Source organism: Schistocerca cancellata, chromosome 1, assembly GCF_023864275.1.
Source record: "Schistocerca cancellata isolate TAMUIC-IGC-003103 chromosome 1, iqSchCanc2.1, whole genome shotgun sequence".
NCBI lineage: Eukaryota > Metazoa > Arthropoda > Insecta > Orthoptera > Acrididae > Schistocerca > Schistocerca cancellata.
The window spans coordinates 265,950,605-265,960,204 of NC_064626.1; the positions used below are offsets into that span (position 1 = coordinate 265,950,605).

At 44.9% G+C, this 9,600-nt stretch overlaps 1 pseudogene; it reads right to left on the reverse strand.

Moving 5' to 3' along the window:
- Positions 1-5,541: 5,541 nt before the first annotated feature.
- On the reverse strand, positions 5,542-5,659 carry LOC126102674 (5S ribosomal RNA; annotated as a pseudogene).
- Between the last annotated feature and the right edge of the window lie 3,941 nt (positions 5,660-9,600).

Here is a 9,600-nt window from a genome sequence, read left to right on the forward strand (position 1 = left end):
CCATCTAGCAGTACATGGAGGCATTATGTATACTGTGCGATTCCTGGAATGTGTACCGTTTACCCATGACTTCAATGCTTAGTTCTGGAATTGCTGCTGCAAGTTGTCTACAGAGACGCTCAGATACGAGGTGAGTGATGACACGATGAAAGACACACCACTTACGTGAACGTCATGTTAAAGAGTTTAAAATGTATTAAATAGGTCGCAAAATGCTGCGGGACGAGTATAGCTCGGTCTTATCCCACGCGGTCCACAACTGCTCATTGAAATGCAAGTGACTCTTCACTAATAATAACAGAGATTTAGACACAGAAAAGTCTACCCGAGCAGTAATTGCAGCAGCACGCTATCAGAAGAAGTAGCAGAACACTCTGCGGATTTTATCCTCTGAAGCTTCAGATATTTCGCTCAAAGTCTGGATTATCTTCTTCTCCCTTCAAGTTCTCGCGAGAGTGGTGAAGCTCTCTCCGAAACTAATTCATGCAGATAGCAACGGAGCAAGCGCAAATCCTTATTAACAGTACGTGACATCGAGTTGAAATTTGCATTATAATTCGAGGTGACCTTACTCCTTATTCCAGTTTGACTGCAACGCGTTTGCTCTAATGTTCGCCAGGAAAACAGTGTATTAACATAAAGTATCAGGACCGCGTTCCAGAGAGAGAGTAAAATGCAAGGTGATTTTAGAACCGTTTTAACGGGACCAGAACAGACGCACACCACAAGAGCAATATGGGCTCCACAGCACAGCACAGAGAATTAAGCGGATGCAGTTTATTAGTAACGTAAGTGTAACAGCTACAAGGTGATTGTGACTTTTTGAATGGGTTACTTTCTAGTCTGAGGGTTTCATTTATGGATAGCGATAGGTGGTATTAAGTTACAATACATGTCAACCTCGCCAACGCAAACACAGTGCAAATTTGCAGTGACGAAACCAATAAATAGGCAGCAGATGGGCTTCTTGTTGCAGAAGGGTAGACGATGTAAGGGGAAATCCACAGGTCGCCTTGACGTGCTCCCTCAAGACGTACAGCGCCTTCAGCAGAGTTTTGTACATACTCCGCACATCTTTCATAATCGTGCCAGAGGAGATTTATCCAATTCTCATGTGTCTGTCCAGCGTTTTTGGCAGAGACGTTTGTGTTTCAAACCACACACGGCTCACTTACTACATCCCAATCATTAAGTTGATAAATAACGCTTAGTGTTTAATTGGTTCCTTCTAGGCGTCAAAATGGGAGACAACCACTTCATTTTAGTTTAATATTCAGTAATGAACCTACGTTCCATTTACGCAAAAAGTGAACCGCCGCAAGGAGATAATATGGGGAACACAGTCTTCGGCACGTTATCTCATTGACTAAAGTAGAATAGTATTCAGTGATTAGTTCCGCTTCGAACTGAGCCCTGATGACCAGCGAGGACGTATCTGGAGAAGCCCTGAACAGCGGTGGGGGACCAGCCTAACTGTCGCCAGCCATATGGCCCAACGGCCAGGAATGATGGTCTGGGGTGCCATTTCTTTTCATAGCAGGACTCCTTCATCCGCAGCACTCTTACAGCGTTGCGGTAAGTGAAAGATATTCCACGGCCCGTTTTTTTTGCCCTTCACGGCAAGCCATCCTGGGCTTACATTTCAGCAAGACGCCCTTCCTCACACGACGAGAGTTTCTACTGCTTGCCGAACCCTAACTTGGCCAGCAAGGTCGCCTGATCTCTCCCGAACTGATGACGTTTGGATCATTATGAGCCGGGCTCTCCAACCACCTCGGATGATTTAATGCGCCAATTGGACAGAATTTGTCACGATATCCCTCGGAGGCGCTGTGGCCGAGCTGCTCTAGGTGCTTCAGTCCGGAACCACGCGGCTGCCACGGTCGCAGGTTCGAATCCTGCCTCGGGCATGGCTGTGTGTCCTTAGGTTAGTTAGGTTTAATTAGTGTAAAGTCTAGGGGACTGATGACCTCAGATGTTAAGTCCCATAGTGCTTAGAGCCATTTGAATGCTGTTCATGAATGGCAACACTACATATCGCATCACCAGACTGATGTACAAATTTGCAGTCGGGGTGCATAGGCTAACCACGTGAATGCTCCTGCAGTTATATGAAATCATACCACAGACCACGACTCCAGGTGAGGGTCCAATGTGTCCAGCACGCAGACAGGTTGGTTACAAACCCTTAACTGACCTCCTCCTAAGCGACATACGGCCATCGCTCGCACCGGGCAGACCTCCACCCTGCCCTCCAATGAGCTCTCGCCTGACCCCACTGAAATCGCACACGGCGGTGGTTTGTGGTCAGTAGAATGCACGGAACAGGGCGACTGGTTCGGAGCTGTCCCTGAAATATCCGATTTGTAACATTTCACTGTGCCAACTGCTGCTTAATTGCAGATACAATACGACGCGACAGAGCCATACGCCGAACACGATTGTATCTCCTCTCTATAGAAATACGCGGCCTTCCAGAGCCCAGTGTTCTTGCAGTTGTACATTCTCCTGACCACCACTACCAGTAGTCACGTATAGTGGTTACATTCCCGCCAATTCATTCCGCAGTATCGCAGAAGGAACATCCTGCATCTCTTTGCCTATTACAAGAACTCGTTCAAACTCAGTGAGGTGTTGATAACGGCGTCTTTGTCGTCTTACACGGATTCATTGCTAACATCAACTCGTCACGCCCAATCGCAAATGGAACTAAAGCTCATGACAACGTATATTTAAAGCAAACCTCATCTGCATCATCATGGTGGTGCCACTGGTGCCCCTCTTCCTCTTTCAGATGAAACACGCCTACCAACTTTTGTTTACGGCTCGGAACTCCTTGGTGTTTCGATTCTTTTCCCGTCAGCGAATAACCTAAGGCAACAATGCCATTGGAATCATGAAGTCAATGAAGGGTTGCGTAGAACGGAATATCAAAGTGACATACAGCAGTGCCCTAAATACACTACTGGCCATTAAAATTGCTACAACAAGAAGAAACGCAGATGATAAACGGGTATTCAGTGGACAAATATATTATAGTAGAACTGACATGTGATTAAATTTTCATGCAATTTGGGTGCTTAGATCCTGAGAAATCAGTACCCAGAACAACCACCTCTGGCCGTAATAAAGGCCTTGATGAGACCTGGGCATTGAGTCAAACAGAGCTTGGATGGCGTGTACAGGTACAGCTGCCTATACAACTTCAACACGATACCACAGTTCATCAAGAGTAGTGACTGGCGTATTGTGACGAGCCAATTCCTCGGCCACCATTGACCAGACGTTTTCAGTTGGTGAGAGATCTGGAGAATGTGCTGGCCAGGGCAGCAGTAGAACATTTTCTGTATCCAGAAAGGCCCGTACAGGACCTGCATCATGCGGTCGTGCATTATTCTGTTGAAATGTAGGGTTCCACAGGGATCGAATGAAGGATAGAGCCACGGGTCGTAACACATCTGAAATGTAACGTCCACTGTTCAAAGTGCCGTCAATGCGAACAAGAGGTGACCGAGACGTGTAACCAATGGCACCCCGTGCCATCACGCCGGGTGATACGCCAGTATGGCGATGACGAATACACGCTTCCAATGTGCGTTCACCGCGATGCCGCCGAACACGGATGCGACCATTATGATGCTGTAAACAGAACCTGGATTCATCCGAAAAAATGACGTTTTGCCATTCGTTGATCATTGAGTACACCATCACAGGCACTCCTGTCTCTGATGCAGCGTCAAGGGTAACCGCAGCCATTGTTTCCGAGCTGATATTCCACGCCGCTGCAAACGTCGTCGAACTGTTCGTGCAAATGGTTGTTGTCTTGCAAACGTCCCCGATCCGTTACAGCCATGCGGATAAGATGCCTGTCATCTCGACTGCTAGTGATACGAGGCCGTTTGGATCCAGCTCGGCGTTCCGTATTACCCTCCTGAACCCACCGATTCCATATTCTGCTAACAGTCATTGGATCTCGACCAAAGCGAGCAGCAATGTCGCGATACGATAAATCGCAATCGCGATAGGCCACAACCCGATCTTTATCAAAGTCGGAAACGTGATGGTACGCATTTCTCCTCCTTACACGAGGCATCACAACAACGTTTCACCAGGCAAGGCCGGTCAACTGCTGTTTGTGTATGAGAAATCGGTTGGAAACTTTCCTCATGTCAGTAAGTTGTAGGTGTCGCCACCGGCGCCAACCTTGTGCGAATGCTCTGAAAAGCTAATCATTTGCATATCACAGCATCTTCTTCCTGTCGGTTAAATTTCGCGACTGTAGCACGTCATCTTCGTGGTGTAGCAATTTTAATGACCAGTAGTGTATTATCTCTGTAGGGGCTGCGAAGATAGTAACTGATGAATTACGCCTTAGGCTGTGACCGCTATTCACAAGCAGCAATCCGCGTATACAAAATGCCACTTACGGTCAGTAGAAAGTATCTTCCTCCTTGTAATTTCAGGTTATTTACATGACATTGACGTATAAAATAAAAATTTGACGATGTTTCTCTTTCACTTGGAGATTAATACATCGGTTTAAAATACTCAGTCTGGATCGTAGATTTAATTTAATTCTGTAACCTAACGGAGTCTACAAGGAAACATATTTCTATGCCTACAAGATCTGTATTCAGGATTACAAATTTGCTTCAACGTCGATTAAGACTTAACTTGAGGCGCTTACTACTTTTCCAACGATTAACATCATTCTAATTATCTACAAATGTAGTGTGAAAGTGGGTTTCAAATTTACGTTGACTGTCTCTATCAGCGGGAAAATAAACGAAGCAACCAGACACACGTCTTCTTGACGGAGTGCTCCGCTGAGAGCGTTGCTCCCCCTCGGCAGGCACGGCTGGGCAGACGAGGCCTCGGCTCGTCCTCAGGCGCGGAGCGGCCGTTCTTGGCGCGCAGGTGGCTCTGGGAATAGCCGCCGCCACAAATGGTGAGCCCGGGGGTAGTAAACGCTTTTAACGGTAGCATTTTACGGCGCAGTAACTGTGCTTATAAGAACGGAGGCAACAGATTCCGAATTATAGTCTCAAGATAGCGATCAAACTATACTGCTGCCACGGATATATTTCATTAGAAATTCAAGTAGGATAATTTTAAGAAGAGACAGTATTCGAAATAGTTATCAGCGATGCAAAATTTTACGCAGTCATCGTTTTTCGCGGCCATAGGGTACAATACCTTTAGAGGTATACTCTTGATGTTATTATGACCGCTTGTCTTACGTCCTCAACTTAGGTGTTAATGATCATTTCGAAACTATAGTGTCGTCGACAACAGATCCAACGTTTGAGACATTAAAAAGTAAAACTAAACTAAACTCCGTCCCAACAGGCCATGAAGGCCTAACGGTTCCGACCGCTCGTCGTGTCATCCTCACCCCACAGGCATCACGGGATGCGGATATGGAGGGCACGTGGTCAGCACACCGCTCTCCCGGCCGTTGTCAGTTTTCGTGACCGGAGGCTCTACTTCTCAATCAAGTAGCTTCTCAGTTTACCTCACAAGGGCTGAGTGCACCCCACTTGCCAACAGCGCTCGGCAGACCGGATGGTCACCCATCCAAGTGCTAGCCCAGCCCGACAGCGCTTAACTTCGGTGATCTGACGGGAACCGGTGTTACCACTGCGGCAAGGCTGTTGGTGTTTGAGACATTGCTTCTACAGAACTAATTCTTATTGACGACTGATAGTTCAATGTAATTATTTAATAATTATTTACACTAACTTCGGCATCGGAAATAGTAGTATAATAGTACCGAGGTAGGTATTTATTATGACGAGTCAACGAACGTACACGGTGAACCAGAACTGCACTGATAAAACTTTGAAGGTTGTTCAGGGATATTCTCTGAATATTTTGGCAGAAGGGGCACGTGGACCCCGACGGCTCTTTAGAGAGTAATATGGTAATTATGATTTATACGGGCTTCTTTCAAGAATTGTCTTTGCTTCTGTGAAAATACTTTCACAACAGTAAGAAATCCTGTAACAAGCAGTCACCAAAAAGTATTAACACGAAATGTTCCGGTTATTCGTGGGCGCCTAAGTACAGCGGCAAAACTACCGTGATGTGGTCGCTGCGGAAACAGCTGACCATATCGTCGTCGTGCTGTTTTTCCACTGTAGTCAGTGAACCGTAGCCGAGATGCATATCGGCTGATTCTTTATTAGGAAATCTGTTGACGTACAAGTAACACTGCCGAACAAACCAGCCAGAGACTTGACCGAGCGGTACTGAATGCAAGGTTGAGGACCGAGACTACAGTAAAGCATTACTGTTGTCGATAGCAGGTGCCGTCACTGAATAGAACAAGTTTGTTTCCAAAAAAAGCATATACAGCGCATACATTAGACATTTGCACAGTTGTGCAGGTATTTTCAATACGGTATCGATACAAGCAGTAAGAAATCAACGAAATGTAACTACTCTACAACGAGCCACCGAATATTCAGAAAATATTCCTGAACAGCTTCAGAAATATTGACGGTGGAGCTCTGATTCACATTGTATAAAACTAAAGGTATCCTCAGTTTGAAGTTTGAGCACCATAGTGTACGGTTAAGCATTGTCCTCTTGAACATGGTTGAATTTGGCTTCATTCGAAATTAACTCTGTGCCCAGCAAGTTACATGGGAAACTGCAGTTTTACTTGGAACATAAACCACAATGATTATTGGCAGTTTTCACTTTTACAAATAATTGTCAGACCGAGGGTAACGCGGGTCGAACTGCCAGTATTTGGCTGTCAAGCGGAAGAGAGGTGGCGGCGTAAAGTTCCCGCTCACCAGACCTTGCGTTGGTGTCCTGGTTTAAATATCAAACCTCTCCGCAGTGTCTCGTGGAACGAGAGTACGTGATACTATTGGTTTAGATCCATCACCCGAATGGGGACACTAAATTTGGCGACCCCGTTGGTTCTATTCGCGAGGACTACGCTATGTGTCGGCGCAAGCACACAGACACAAAATGCATACATACCGAAGGATACACTGAGTTCAAAAAATGGCTCTGAGCACTATGCGACTTAACTTCTGAGGTCATCAGTCGCCTAGAACTTAGAACTAATTAAACCTAACTAACCTAAGGACATCACACACATCCATGCCCGAGGCAGGATTCGAACCTGCGACCGTAGCGGCCGCTCGGTTCCAGACTGCAGCGCCTAGAACCGCACGGCCACTCCGGCCGGCGATCCACTGAGGATTCGAACCTATAACAATAATTGTATTATCTACCCACTTAGCCCCAAGCCGTGTATAGACATGTGTGGAAAATACTACTGTTATTTTTGTACTTACAGTAGGCAGTTTTCAGGATTTTGTAGCCCTTGCGTGCCTTATTATTTCCGCTGGAGCAGTGGGCGCCGGAATGCCAAATGTTTCCAATAACACAAATCCTGCCAGGTGTAAAACTGTTTCTAAATTTTTGCATCTCAACGATAGAACCAGGACCCGAACCATTGTACACCCATCCACAGTGGAATATGCATAGGGTTTTATATTATTTGACAGACGAATGTATTCCTACTCTCGCGTGTGTCAGGTTACGAGATTAGCTAGGAATTTTTATTCCTGCGCTTGAAGATTATATACAAACATAGAAAAGACATTCGATATTTTATAAACATGTAAGTAAAGCAATGTGCTTATATAAACAGTTGTTTCTTCACAGCAGTTTTCAGTTATACAACACACCACATACACATAAGCTCGTTAGTAGGTGGATTAGCCTCACACGTTTCATGCGTAATATCATTATATCGTCACAGTCTATCGATTAACAACAATCTATGCATTTAATTAAATTTAGTTTTCAGTACGTATAAACGATTTGACAGAAGAAAGATTTTAGTTACCATCTTAAATAAAGTATTTTTGAGTGCAGTACTCTGTATTCTAGCAGAAAACTCTTTCTGATATATGAAAACGTCACAGACAAGGGGAGTTCCTTATCGTGCGCTGGACAAATAATGGACACCCTCCCCCAAACTAGGCTAATCGTGATATCGATCCTGTCGTGTGAGGCCGGCAGACTGATACGAAGCCGTTGCTACAGCGGGTTTGGACATTCATCACGCTTACAAAACAGCAAAATTTATCAAAGATGAAGGCTACGATAAGTGAATATCGAACTCGCGTCCTTCACGAGTGTCAGCGAAACGAGGCAGCAGTATACAGAGGACAATATCCCTACGCAGACAGTGCAGTTACCGTGATTGTCACATATTATAGCAACTCTCAACACTGAAGACTAAATTGCCATACATTAACAGTTATTTTAAAACAGACGCTAGCACGCAACTTAAGCAAATCCGAAAGTGGGTACTGGCAATGAAGGTAGCATTTCATATTACATACGTAATCAAGTAACCGATTAATATTTTCACCAACACATTAACCGATAACATGGAAAATTGATTCCAAAATTATCAACGCTATGAACTCCCGTTACCATCCATAGTAGCTGTTCTCGCTGAGTTCCCCGTAGGAGAATGTAGCGACGCATTTCATACGTCGAACGAAACTGTGTGTACTGGAAAACGTCCGCGGTACCTTAAATAGTGCAAAATACAGGGTGTTCGGAAAGTTTCTGCATACTCACAACGTATGTTGGAAGTCATATCCACAGTCGGCTATACAAGTCTGAACCAGCCTAATCTCACTGGAAAACATTTTCTGGAGACATTATTGTGCTATGCTCCTCACGTAAGCAATTGTTTCAGTTTTTAAGTCACAAAACGTGCTTGGGCGATTGCAGTACACTGCAAAATTTGCTGCTCCCCAAAGAAAAAGTCTGGTGGAGTAAGGTCCGGAGAGCTAGGGCGCCATAGGTTTTTGGAATGAAGCGTTCCCCAAAAAACCTTTCCAGAAGCGCATAGAGTTGTTATCTGGTGCCAGTTGCGTGATTCAGTTGAAACCATGAGTAGTCGATTTCATCTTCGTTTAGCTGGTCTATGATCACTGTGCACGCTTTCTTAAGAAAATAAATATCCAATAACGCGCTGTATGGATACTGCTACCAACGCTCCATCATGCAATGGCGTTTCAAGCATAGCACGAAAATTGTCCGTTGACCATAATCGCGTATTCTGTGTGTTAATATGATCAGAAAGGTGGAACCAGGACTCGTCTGTATAGAAGATGACATCAGTGAAAGACGTAAGCCATTTACAATAACGAATTAACTTTTCATGATAAGTATTTTTCAATTCTTGCGCAGCTGTTACTGTATACGGGAGCAATTTCAGTGTTTGGCTAGTCGTTTTATGCGCGGAAGCCCGATATCTTTTCCTTGCGCCAACTTGCGCACCTATTTTTCTGGTCTCTGTTGAACAGAGTCAGAAATATCCAACAACTTCTGTTCGTTTAGTGCACACGGCCTTCCAGTTCATCCGGCGTCTAACACTGACACTGGCTATTTATTATGAAGTCGAAGAACCACTTTCCAATGAATTTTTCTGCAAATGCATCCTGCACTAAATTCGTGTCGAAACACATGTCCAGCACGAAAAATAGATTCTTCAGTTGACAGACCATATTTTAAAAACAAAATGAGCATCTAAACACTACGTATCATATTCAG